The sequence below is a fragment of the Dromaius novaehollandiae genome, chromosome 4, assembly GCF_036370855.1.
Source record: "Dromaius novaehollandiae isolate bDroNov1 chromosome 4, bDroNov1.hap1, whole genome shotgun sequence".
NCBI classification, from domain to species: domain Eukaryota; kingdom Metazoa; phylum Chordata; class Aves; order Casuariiformes; family Dromaiidae; genus Dromaius; species Dromaius novaehollandiae.
Window position 1 is genome coordinate 51,053,785 of NC_088101.1, and position 13,093 is coordinate 51,066,877.

The 13,093-nt window shown below is 35.9% G+C and overlaps 1 protein-coding gene across 3 annotated transcripts in view; it reads left to right on the forward strand.

Moving 5' to 3' along the window:
- The window catches only part of TENM3 (teneurin transmembrane protein 3), a 1,359,158-nt gene that overhangs the window by 621,831 nt on the left and 724,234 nt on the right, over nt 1–13,093 (forward strand). For 2 of the 3 annotated variants that reach the window (XM_064510997.1, XM_064511002.1), the window contains exon 7: nt 10,528–10,614. The exons of the other annotated variant lie outside the window; for it this stretch is intronic. The gene's annotated coding sequence lies outside the window, so the exon portion shown is untranslated. The remainder of the gene's footprint in view (nt 1–10,527; nt 10,615–13,093) is intronic. 3 annotated transcript variants of the gene reach the window in all.

Consider the following 13,093-nt stretch of genomic DNA (forward strand, 5'->3'; position numbering starts at 1 on the left):
TTTATACATCTCTGAAGATATTTCCACACTTCTTTATTCTGAGAACCATACCATATTTTTAAAACATCCATTTTCATGAAGGTTTGGTAGTATCCTTCGTTATATGTTTAGTGAAAAGTGTATCCTGTGAATAGTTAATCACTGCTGCACAACCTCTCAGTTTATCCTGCTGGAGCCTTTTATAAATAATAATACAAGAAATAAAAAAGCAGTGCTTCTGTAACAGGGTGACTGGCACATCACCTTTATCCTCAAGGAAAATTGTTTTGTCAGAAATTCCTCACTGGCTCCATAAAATAATCTTGCTACATGTTTTCATTTTTGTCTTGTAGAAACAGATCTTTAAAACCCTTAGGTACAGCTGAATTCTCATTATTGCTGGAACTACAGTGGATGAATGGGAGCATTTAATGAGTAGAGTATTTTGGCTAGTAAAAGAATAAAAGGTGTGCTCACAACATTGTAGAAACTCCTCCTTCCACAAATAACCAACCAAAGAAGAAGGCTGCTCTTTGATTAAGGTGCTGTACTGAGAATCAGAAAATATAAAGTCCTGTTTACAATAAATAGCTACATTTAAGAAGTAATCACATAACTTTAAAATGCTGCGGCACTAAAAAATTCATGTTTATATGCATTATAACATTTATATCCATTATAACAGTAGGGGATTCTTCTGGAAAATTATACAAAGGTTTGTTTTCTGGTCTCAGCTCAGCCACAGAATACCTTGTGATGCTGTTTAAGTTGCTGTGTAACTCAGCTTTCCCATGTTTAAGGCAGATCAATAATTCTTCTCTTACTGAGAGGCACTGTAAGGTTCAATTCGTCAATATTTGTCGGATGATTTTGATGACAATCATTGCCGTAATAGAGCACATTCAAAAGTCATATGAAAATTTAAAAGCTTTGGGTTGAAAGAGAACACATGACAGAATGGAAAATCTCCCAGCTACATGGCACTTTGATACTATTACTAAAGCACGTATTTAAGTCAAAAAGACAGAATGCAAGTATCTAAATGATTGATTAACACTTCTAAAAAGAAAATGAAGTTTTCTTGAAACTGATGACTAAAAATGTCTTAAACCATAAAATGGTTCACTTTAAATGTCATAATCTAAAAATTCAAACAATAAATTCAACTATAAATTAAACTTTAAGTTGAAGTCCATAAGCTTTTCCACTGATGAAAAGAAACTACTTATGTGAATGCCAGACAGTAACAATGAACTTTTGCTTTCTCTGCTCTTTGGCAGAGTAACTGTAGTTTTCTTTCTCATGTTTCATTTCTGGAGATTTTTGTTTTCTGGGAGTGCAAAGAGTGTTTGGTGATCTGCATATAATAAAGTGATATCCCAAATTACAACCACTGTTTCTATCAAATGTATTTTCTCCAGGTGATAGTGCAACTTGGGATGAGAGAGAATTTGGGGACTCTATTTAGAAAATGCTATCCATTGACTAAAAACATAGAATCCAAAGAATTCTAAAAGAGTGTTTTTTCTTGTTCCTCAGAAGATGGCTATAGGATATTTTTTTGCTACCGAGGCGTATTTGAGATGTGAGAAACATTAACAATGAGGAGGGCTTTAGGTCAGGTTTACTCTGCATCATAGATGGCATTATCTGCTGATTTAGCTGGGCTGAAAACTGCTGAAAAATAATCCTTTTTGTGCCCTTGTCAGTGGCTTTGGCCTAGAGTGATAGAAAATCAGCTTTACCAGAGTCAGATAATCATTACAAAATGAATTTTGTTCTTGACTCACAGAAATAATTGGGAGAAAAATATATTTGATAGGTGTGATGAATATTATTTTAACTTAAAGCTTACTGAGATGTATAAAATACTAAGTGCTGCTGATAATTGAGCAGCTCTATGCAACTGTAAATTAGCTACTTGAAATGAAAATAGATGATTACTGAAAGCACTTTTTCCCCCTAGAAAACTTGCTGTTCCCCTCTTCCTTAGCATTCACAAGGGGCATTCAGTTAATCATACTGAGGTCTCTCCCTTCGTGCTGCAGTAGCTGATTACCCAGCAGGAGGTGCAGTTCCAGCAGGGTAAGTCAGAATGGTGTTGGCCGTTCCCTGGGGAGGGACATCCTGTAAAAACACCAAGGTTGAGAACTGTCATATTCACAGCAGTAGGTGCATTTTCCTCAGAAATTAATGGAGCAAGCTGGGCAAAAATGTTTTTAAACTACATCTTCCCTAGAGTAAGATGCAAATTCAAAGCTCTTTTGAAGCATTGGAATGAAAGTTGAAGATAAGACTTTTTAGTTTTTGACGTTGATGATATAGGCAACACTAGCACTATGAATATTAAATTGAAATGGAAGATAAGTGGGGCAGATGTTATTCGGGCAGATCCCAAATGCAGTCCTAACTGCAGTCAGGTTTAAATAAGGTGCTTTTAATTATGATTATTGCAAAGTATTTGTCATAGATTCCTTCCTTCACTGTTTTTTTGAATTGATCAAAAATGATAGATTTTTTTCCTGAAACAAGAGGATTTAAATGAATCTTGCCATCTAGGCTGCCATACAACAAAAGAGGATTTGAAAAAGGAGTGAAGCTTTGAGCATTTTTTTTCAGCTGCAGTTTATGTGCTGTTCAGCAGCACGCAAAAATCCTAGGCTGCTTTCCCTATTGTAGGCAATGGAACACCGAGCGATTGTGATCTGTTTACAGAAAGATTTTAAAGCAGCTTTGAGCACCTTGTTTCCTCTGTTCTCTTGAACACAGGCTTGAGAAGGGTCTGTTTTCTATGGAATTCTGACTAATAGAGCAAGTAAATCCTCTAGGATTGGCTCTGATAGATTATATAAGGCCTGTGCAACCGTTCATGAGTGCCCTCAGCTTCTTCTTGTCAGTTCTTACAGTCTTACCCACTTTTCTTTTGCTTTGCTTCTTTGTCCCTTTTCTTTGACTTCTGTATAGGCTCTTATACCATGCCTAATAGCACAGTGTTATAAGAACCTGAATGCCCAACCTGAAATCTACCTAGTCTGACATACTGTCTGGGAGTGGTCAACATCAGATGTCCAGAAGAGTTAAGAGAGAGAAAGAAAGAGAGAATTTTCTCCAGAGAACTATTTCAGTCTCCACTGATGTCCAGCTCAAGGATTTCAGAACATTCCCTTAAGTGTACACAGACAGTCTCCATTTCTTCTAGAACAATTTAGGTCCTGCTAACCCTGGCAGTCCACTCCCTAAAACAGAAATAAAAATGTGACTGAAAATGTGCAGAGATGCAAAACTAGCAGGACTTCATTTGGTCTTCATTTATGCAGACTTTTGTTGCCTCCATCCAGTAACTGCTATAAGGTAAATATTAGTACAAAGCCAAATTAGTAGTTCAACTGATGACCTTTAAAAATCATTCTATTATACTCTACAAATCACTGACTTTCTTAAAATATTACACTAGTTTCATTTGTCACCATGTCCATAGGTACATTTCCATTTTTTATTTAATGTGTACACTTATTAGACAAAACATAAATGAAAGTCATCAGTATTAGATATGAGGCGCTGTATCTTTTTTAATTGTTACTTATTTCTGTATGATACACCTAATATGTTTTCATATCTGTAAGTAAAACGTAGGCTGATATTTCTAGAAAACAAGGACAGGACATCACATGACAAATGTGAAAGGTGATGTCAATTAGAAGGAATTTCGTGTCGCCAAATATTATATAAAAACTGAAGTCATGTCTCCAAAAGTCAAGTGACAAGGCCTTCATTGTCCTTTAGTAGGACCCAGTTGTTCATGAACATATGGGAGGCTAGCTTATTAATAAGGTTTTTCTTCCCTGGTCATCTTAAGATTTTTCTTCCCTAGTTATCTTAATTCTACAAGGTTGTAAATTATGCAGTTATCTGAGTGAATTAGAGTTCAATTGCTATTTGCAGCCACTCTGCGAGATTGTTTGTTCTGTCAAGAAATTAACATAGGAGGTTTCTAGCCTCTCTGGACATTTTCTTAGATTCATTGCATACTTCCAGCAATGTGCTTAAGGATAAATATACTTTAAAACCCAGTGTGAATTAATAGGAGATTGATATGTTGAAACAAAGAGGATCTTAGTAGGGAAGACATCTCAAGTATCTAATCAGTTCACTCACATAGGGAGATAGGTTCAAATCAAAACTCTAGACTGAAAATTCCCCAAGCTCTGGCCTGCTGTATTTTGCAATTCAGACCTGATCCAGACTTTGCAGTCTGTGCTCATTTCTTTTAACACCTTCCAATTACTTCTGATTTCAGCTGTACAATAAATTTTGTGTTAATATCTGCACACATTAAATACGCACATTTACACTGGTTCTTCTGGTTAAAGAATATACCCTAACCTACAGTAACACCCTTTAATATATTTCAGTGTTTAAATTTAGATATTTGAGGCTCCCACTAGACAACAAGTTATTAAAACATCTGCCTTTCCATAAGCCATTCTGTTCTCTGCCATTCCACATGTCCTTTTCTACTTCACCAGGCAAAATTGCCCAATCTAAATTTCAGCTCAAGTGTTTGATGGCTTTCACGCTGAGCTCAAACTGTTAGTGCTTCCCTGAGAGAATAGAATTGAAACAGGATTTAATCTAAAATAACAAAATAGAATAAAGGTTTTACATATAAATAAGTAATGCCCTGTATATTTTCATGCATTTTTTCTTTCCCAGATTTTGCATGCAGTGAAGTGTTAAAATGCATAGATAACCCAGAGTTGACAGAAAAGAACATGAGTGTGTTTGTTGCCTGAGCGCCCAATTAGTGCCTATCCTAAAGTTTATTTTAATTCAAATTTATAGGAACTGTTACTTTAAAATATATTGGAAAAATAACATAGCCATTGTTACCTTTGTCTCAGACTGTTGGGTGCTTGTTGGCTTTTTTTAGATGGTGGTGTTGTCAAATAGCATGTCCAAGTACTTTGGTGTTTTCAGTAATAATAGTTATTTTTTATATACACTTGCTGTTCATGGAAGATACAAATTTTGAGCTAGATCTTTTCATATAATGGGAATATCTCACTTTACAATAATAGCACAAAATAATGAATTACCTGTTAGCAATAGATATTTCAATGTTTAATGACAGGACACTAAAAAAAATTCTAGACTTCTGCAGTAAAAGATTATAGAACTGATCCGCATTGCTAGCTAAAATCATGTGCTTGTTACATGAAACAGAGCAGGCTCAAGTTGTTGTCACTTACCTTTCCATTTTTTCCACATCTGGATGAATGTTCATTAATCATACCTGCTTAGATAACAAAGATTTTAGTTTCGTTATTACCCTGGTAGCAGTGAAGGCTTAACACATACCGGGCTGCATTAGCAACAGCATAGCCAGCAGGTTGAGGGAAGTGATTATTCCTCTCTATTCAGTGCCTGTAAGGCTGCAGCTGGAGTAGTGTCCAGTTACAAGAGAGAGATTAACAAACTGGAATATGCTGTACAAAGGGAAGCTGAGGATGCTGAGTTTCTTCAGCTTGCAGAAGAGAAAGCTATGGGAAGAGCTAATTGCTGTCTTCAGCTATCTAACAGTTGAGAAGATGGAGCTAGGCTCTTTTAAGAGTTGCGTAGTGAAAGGTCAAGAGGTAATGGTCACAAGTTGGAGCAAGGGAAGTTCCGACTGGATGTGAGAAGATTTTTTTCTGTGAAGCAAGAGGGAGGATAAGCACTGGAACAGCTTGCCCAAAGAGGATATGAAATGTCCATCCTCAGATATATTCGAAACTGAACTGCACAAGGCCCTGGGCAACTTGATATAACTTTGGAGTTGACCCTGCTTTAACTACAGGATTGGGCTAGATACTTCCAGAGGTCCCTTCCAATCTAAACTAATCTGTGATTCTATTCTGTGATTGATTCCTCAAGTAAATTGCTACAGCAAGTCTTTGGAAGCAAAATGCAAGTGGAGTTTTCCTTTGGTTGGCTTCTGAGTTCTCACAATTAGGAGTGTCATCAGTTAATGATTCCCTTTTTTACTGTTATGCTTCTGCTGTGTGTTCTAAACACTGCAAGCAATTTTCTCTTCTTGTACAGTTCTAATTGTACCATTGCATACCCAGTTATCACAGGTACTAATACAGTAACATGAAGGCAAACTTCAAACATTTCATAAGGTCAGATGTTAAAACGTGCATAATTTTAGGAGAGCAAATATTTGCCTGTGAACTATGTGACCAATGACTGCATATAGGCCCAAACCATTGACTTCTAAACTTATTACATGTCTTCATTGTCACTCAGACATGAGCTGAAATTTGAGTAAGGAATAGTCAACCTTCCATTTAACTGGATGAAATACAGATCTGAACACTTGAATTCCTAGCAGCTATAAACTTAGACAGAATAACAAAAAATAATTTTAGAGAAGACACTCAAATAAATTTTCTCAATCAGGAAAACAACTAAGCCCCAAAATTTTCTGTAACTTTCTAATTTCACCTAGATTTCCAAACTGGAAATATCAGCCTGTCTTCAGTGTAAAGATCAAAATCCAAATCATTCTAGCTTCTGCGAATCCAAACAGGTAGCCATTTATTTGACCAGTCATTAATATTTCCTGCCCATGCTCCAGCAGAGCCATTAGAGGATAGATGGTTCTCCTGGCCTTAAAGGGTAAGCCCAGTGACCTTTCCAACCTGGGATCCACAGAAACAGAATCCCAGTAGAAAACAGCTTGTCCTGTCCCGTAGTGTAAAAAGTGAAGGTGGAAGGCTGTTATAAAAAAGGGCCCCTTATGAGATATAAGGGACAATTATATGTCAGTTCCTCATCCACTCTACCCTATCTCCCAAGTTTAGCTATACACTATACATGCTATAAATGGTATAAACATACCATTTTTTTTCTAATCTGGAAAGTGTTGTAATTTCATTGTATCCACTTTTTGGCTTTTTGCAGCTTGGCTCCACTTGTTCCACTTGTGCAAAACTCCAGACTTCAGAGAAATGATATTTCCTAAACATTTAGTAATTTAACATTACAGTGGGCTGTTAAGATGAGCAGTCTTAGAGAATGGGTTGGCTTTCCTAATGGGAAATGTCTGCATAGGGCAAATACAATAAATTACTTACTACCTTTTGCTACTGTGCTCAGCAGATGAAGCTTCACTGGAAAGTATCACCTTTCTTGATGACATGAAGTCATTAAAACACTTTTTTTTGGTTTCAGGTGTAATTTTAACATCCAGAGGAAATAAGAGTTTTTGAAAGTGCGGTGCTGTCATCATGTATATTATCAGACACAGCATATGCTTGCAGACTACACTGGCATTATTTAACTTTGTCAGGCATGAACAAATTGAAGACTCCATAAAATATGTTCCTAAAAAAGAAATAAAACCATAACCGTAGTAAAGAATCAGGTGGTATAACTGTATTTCTGCCAGAAACGTGAATAATGGGTATTATTTTTGAAGGAGGTTTATTATTTGCCCCCTTCATTTCTAATTTTAAGTTCCTCATTTGTCAAGCACAAATTCACTAAAATTATCGCTCATTTCCTTAATTTATGCCTTTTCTTAGCCTTCATTATTATATTAGACAGACATTTTTTATATTTTTAAAGTCAACTGGTATTACTCAGCCATCTCTGTCTTGCTGGGGTAACTGAATTAATGAAGAATAAAGCATAAAAAATTAGAAGTTCATATTATGAACTTTTTAAGGACATCTTAAGACTACTAATATAATTTTTGGTCTTGTATATTGAAATAATGTAAGCAAGTGAGTAGAAAGCTCATAATAATAGTATGCATGACTCAATATAGGCATTTTCTTATCTTCCTGCTCTATGTAACCTAGCATATTGCCCAGTTCCCTAATTTTACTAATATCCTGTGGAATCAGTGCTTATTTGAAGCTGAATGAAAGTCCACAGACTTCCAATTATTTTCAGTTTTGTACTTGTTTGATTAGAATGCTATTGTCTGTAATTTTTACAGGGGTTTTTTTGAATCTTCAAAGTGCATGATTCATGCCTTGAAAACGGGTTGTTTTGTGTTTCTCAGCACTGCTTTTTTTTATCCCTGCCAGTTATAACCTGATAACCTGATTTCATACTGTGCTTTAGCCCAACAATACAGTCATCAAACTAAAGCAACACAGTAAGTGGGCACATTAGCCATCATTTTACTTGATCACTTGGGAGAGATTAAATTTATTCATTTTCAGAACAGATAATGAAATATTTAAAACATGTTAGAGTAAACGGTGGCAGCATTTTGAAGTTCTGACATGCTCTTTGCCAAACCAGTATACTGTATGCTGCACATATAAGACTCTTGTGCAGATGTTTGGGAAATTTCTGCAGGTTTTTTTGTTTCATTTGCATTTGGTTTCTCTAAAGTGAAATCCATTCAGTTTTATTGAACTGTAATTCTGGTAATTTAGAATATTTACATGTTGTGGTTAGATTGAAATCAGTCCTTAATTCAAATTCAATCTAAATTTACAGCATAGTAATTAGGGCTTTGTAACTGACATTAGGGGCCTATTGATTTAATGAAAAACTTAACCTTACAGTAAGTGTTTAATTAGTTGCTGCAGTAGATTCTGCGCTGTCCTAAATTGTGGACTTTAGAGAGTTAGGTACTAATTTAAATTACAGTACTATATAAAGATCAGAACTATTTTTTTTAACATGTAGCCCTACAGATGAATTAATTTCTCAGTCTTTGAAAAGAATAACAGAAAAAGGCAGTAATGAAAGCAATTTCCTACCCTGCCTGAATTCATGTATAGCCATGGAAGCAATCCTGGAAATGATTACCCATCTCAGTAAAATATTGATTTAAAGAGTTAGAAAAATTAGAAGCCAGTGAGATTTTCTTCATAGCATTTTTTACCCAGGAGATAAAATTTGAAATAATGTATATGACTACATATTGAAGATGTCTTGAAGCTGAAATAAAGAAAAATTCTAACTATAAAAAACAGTACGTTTGTCTTTATAACTGAACAGATATGTGACAGAAAGTATGTGTAAATATCAATTATGTACAAAGAAAACCTTAGTTAAAATTAGTATTTTAATTTATAAAATATTCAAGTGTAGCAAGCAAATATTTTATTTCCTTAATCCATAAAATATCTCAATGTAGATAAATCCCATAAGTTGCAGCTTCAGGAAGAATGAATTACCAATAAGGCTAGGCACTTTTTTCTTCCTACTTCTCCCCTCTTTTGTTAGTATTGCCTGGTGCAGCATGCAGAGCTCACAAGCTGGAAGAAACTCTATGTTATTCTCCAGATCTGCCATTAATATTTTGACTTGATGTATAGCCATTGGAACAAATCACCATACATCAACAGCTCCATGGCAACAGTCTGTCTGTACACACTTATCTCAGAGCCTTTTTAAGTAAGTTTACACATCTTATACTGAGTAATGAACTATCTTGGAGCCAGTTACCATGGCATAATAGCCTTTAGCTTGCTGCCTATGTGATCCTCCTGGCCCCAGGTAGGCACAAGGTATTTCAAAATAGAAGGTACTCCTAATATGCCAATTTTTTAACCCCAGAGGATCATCTAGAAAGTCATCTTAGATTTCAGTAATTATGATTCCACTTTACAGTTGCCTAATCAACCTCAATTCATCATCCATTTGCACCCTACACTTGGTTTTGTGGGGCAAGTGTAGGTGATCATTCAACCAGGCAGTTGAATATCATATTGCATATATACAGAGACCAAATTAAGGTTAAGCAAGGGACACTAAATTTGACATTCCCTCGTCTTTTAGGGGGTGCCTTTTCTTGGCGGACTGGTGAATTTCCATATCTGGCAAACTGATCTAGTCGTCCTGCTTACTCTTTCACTTCCCTTCTCCTTCTCATACCTTACAACAATAGGAGGATTATATCTGGTGGTACTACGTGTGCTGTCCGAGAATTATGCATTCAGGAGAGAGGGGAAGTGTAAGTAAAGAGATTATGTGGTGAGGGGTAGGTAACTGGAGGTCAGGAGTTAGCCTAAACTCCTTCAATTTCCTTCCTATTCTCTGTGCATGTGGTGACATACCATTAGGGCCTAGTGCAGTCAGAGATCATGCTAGGGGAGCTATTGCTGCAAGTATGAGAGACAAATTGTGATAGTTTGGAAAATTTTATGCTTCCACGGACAAGGAAGAAGGAGCAGGAAGATAATCTGAGAGATACATCCCTACAGAAAATTACACTTTTTCAGACACTTGGGAACAAGACAATGATCAAATAAAAGAATGACATTGTCCAAAGTAATTGTCTTAAGTACACTTTATAATAACAAAGTGAAGTAAGATAAATACAGCGATAAGTTAATCCCCACAACACAACAAGTAGTGTACAGGTGTAATACTGAGGCACAGAGGGACAATATAGTTTTCCTGTTTTCATAGGAAATCTGTAGTAGTCTTAAGCACATAAACTGTCTGACTGGTTTCATAGGATGTAACTTATGATTGTCAGAGGCAGTGAGGCTGGCAATCAGAGAGACGTACAATTCCTGTTTTGTTCTGTTTCAGGAACTACATTTCTCCATGATAAGGCCTTTTAAAAATTCTGTTTGGACTGCATCTCTACAGAGCTACCACTGTGCTGAACAAGGCTTGGTATGAAATTTAATTTCAGTATATTTCTGAACAACATATTTTCTTATAAAATCCAGCAAAGGTCTCAGCTACCCTTGTGTTTTATTAACATTATTAATTATTTTACTTAAACATACTGATTTTTCAAAAGTAATAGAATTTTCTCTTTAGCATCTTAGCTGTAGTGGGTTTAATAGGTACTTGGGGAATATTAACCTTTCAGTTATCCTGGTCATGCTTCTTCCTTCATTTCATATTCCTGAGTCTGGATATAGTAATATTCCTCTCTGCAGTTTTTACACAAAAGCCATGGAGGTGAGGAGTCTGATGATATGCTTTTCAGGTATTTTGTCTGTGCTAGTAAAGACAGGAGGGAAAAAGGTTATTTTGTCATTGCCTTGGTCCCAGTCCTGGTCCTTATAGCCTAAGCTATGCTGCTTCCCCAGCTCTTTATCCTTTTATGAATAAGACTGCACAGTGTTACACTGAACACTTCCTACATTCAGAAATGATAGCCAGCTTCTGCCTGAATTAACATTACAACACACTGACATGCATCATTATCAGAAACAGTTCTCAAAGCTGGAAGTCAATGTGCAGCTTACTGGGCAGGTCAGAAACAGAACTGTAGCAAGTAGATTAATTTCAAATCTTGCTATTTCAAGAAAAAGGTCAGTTTTTTTCAAAGAAAGGAAAAGGAATTCAGCATCTGAGCAATTTTAACCTGTCTCCATGTAGAGTACTGTGCTACATGTGAAAGGAGTAAAGGCAGAGAAGGGAAAGGAGATACTATCTGTATGATCAGGTACACAAAACTGCAAAATAAAATAGTAAGAAAGAGATGAAGAAACACTACAAAGTCCTCATAATGGAGTAAAACTTAAAGACAGAGAATTATGCATGTGGTGTCTGACAGCAGATAAGCCACCAGTTCCATTTTTTAACGTAGTCTATCTAGGCCAGGTTTTACCATGGCTAACCATTTGCAAAAATGTTTTTCCAGAAAAGGGAGACTTAGGCAGAAGATATTTAAGAGAGTCCTAGAGCCACCCTTCCATCTAGACTTTTTTTTGCCAATGATTACTAGTTTTGCTGGGTCAGTATAGCTTATCTGCAAAGGCAGCCTCTTTAATCAGTATGTTTAAGCATGATTTCAGCATGGAAACTTGCCATTATTCTTACTCTATCATTCTTTTGCCCTTTAGTAAGTTGAAACATAACTAAAGGACATTATATGAAATAGTATAATATTGAGGGTGATGCCTAGCATGTAGCAACAGTAGACTCTGCACATTCAGCCTTTTTTGTTTTTTCCTGCATAGAACTGCCAAATTAGGAGCCACATTACCTCCATCTCTGTAGGCTGATCTGGGAAAGATTCCCAAGAAAATTAGGTTAGCAGGAAGATTTCTGTGTCATAAGGATACTTGGAATATGTCTTTTCAGGAAACGCTGGCAGTTGAAGGTAATCAAAATTTTGCTGGATTGTGGCTGATGGCCAAAGTGATAGGCTGGCTCTCAGAATCAGAGAACACAGAGCTTGCTTAAAGCCATTTTGTATTTCTTCAGTCTTCCAGCAAAACTTTACTGGAGTGAATAATACAGCCTTCCTCATCAGGGTACACAGTAAATTCTTTGGAAACCACAGATTACTATGTATGTCATTATGAAATGCATCGGGACACAAGGTAAAAATTAAATATATGCTAGAATTAATAACAATGGGTTTTAGTTTACCTGCACACTTAAAAAAATAAAATGCAGGAAATATATAGGCAAATGTTTATTATATTTGGTCTTCCAAGACAGACTTACAGACTTCCCATTATAATGTGCCGTATTCTAGCAAAGCAAATTTATATTGTTGTAATTTGAAACTTTGTTGTTAATGTGTTACAGTTTTATTATGCACTACTATTTTGTGAAGATTATAACTTATCTACAGACATTTGCTAGAGCTAAAAGAAACTTAAAACAACAGAAGGAATTCTTGTCAAAAGGGGAATTTTTAATGAACATAAACAAGTAGAATCCTGTCCAGTTTCAAGCTACTCCATGGTTCTCCTCAAATTGTCAAAATATTTCAGGTTATATGCTCAATCTGTAATGAAATTTTCTTCTATGTATAACAGACAAGAAAAAATAATTTGAAACAGCATAAGACATGTTTGTGATTTCCTGCCCCAGAGAGAGCCACATTCATGCCTTGACTTTCCCTGACATTCCATGACTGAGGCCAGGACAACATGCACTGTGTTTTTGACAGGCTAGTCACAGACGACACAACACAGGTTGAAAGGAAGGGAGAAGTGATATTATGTAACATTTAAGGGTTTTGTTATCCTGCATTCTGTCAGACTTTTAACTACACAGGACTATTCATTTTTTTCATGCAAAACACAAAAATAAATACAAAATTGATTTGTATTGAAAGAGAATTACTTTTTTATATCCACAATTCCTTGGAAACTAGCAAAACAACTCATTCTTCCTAAAGCAA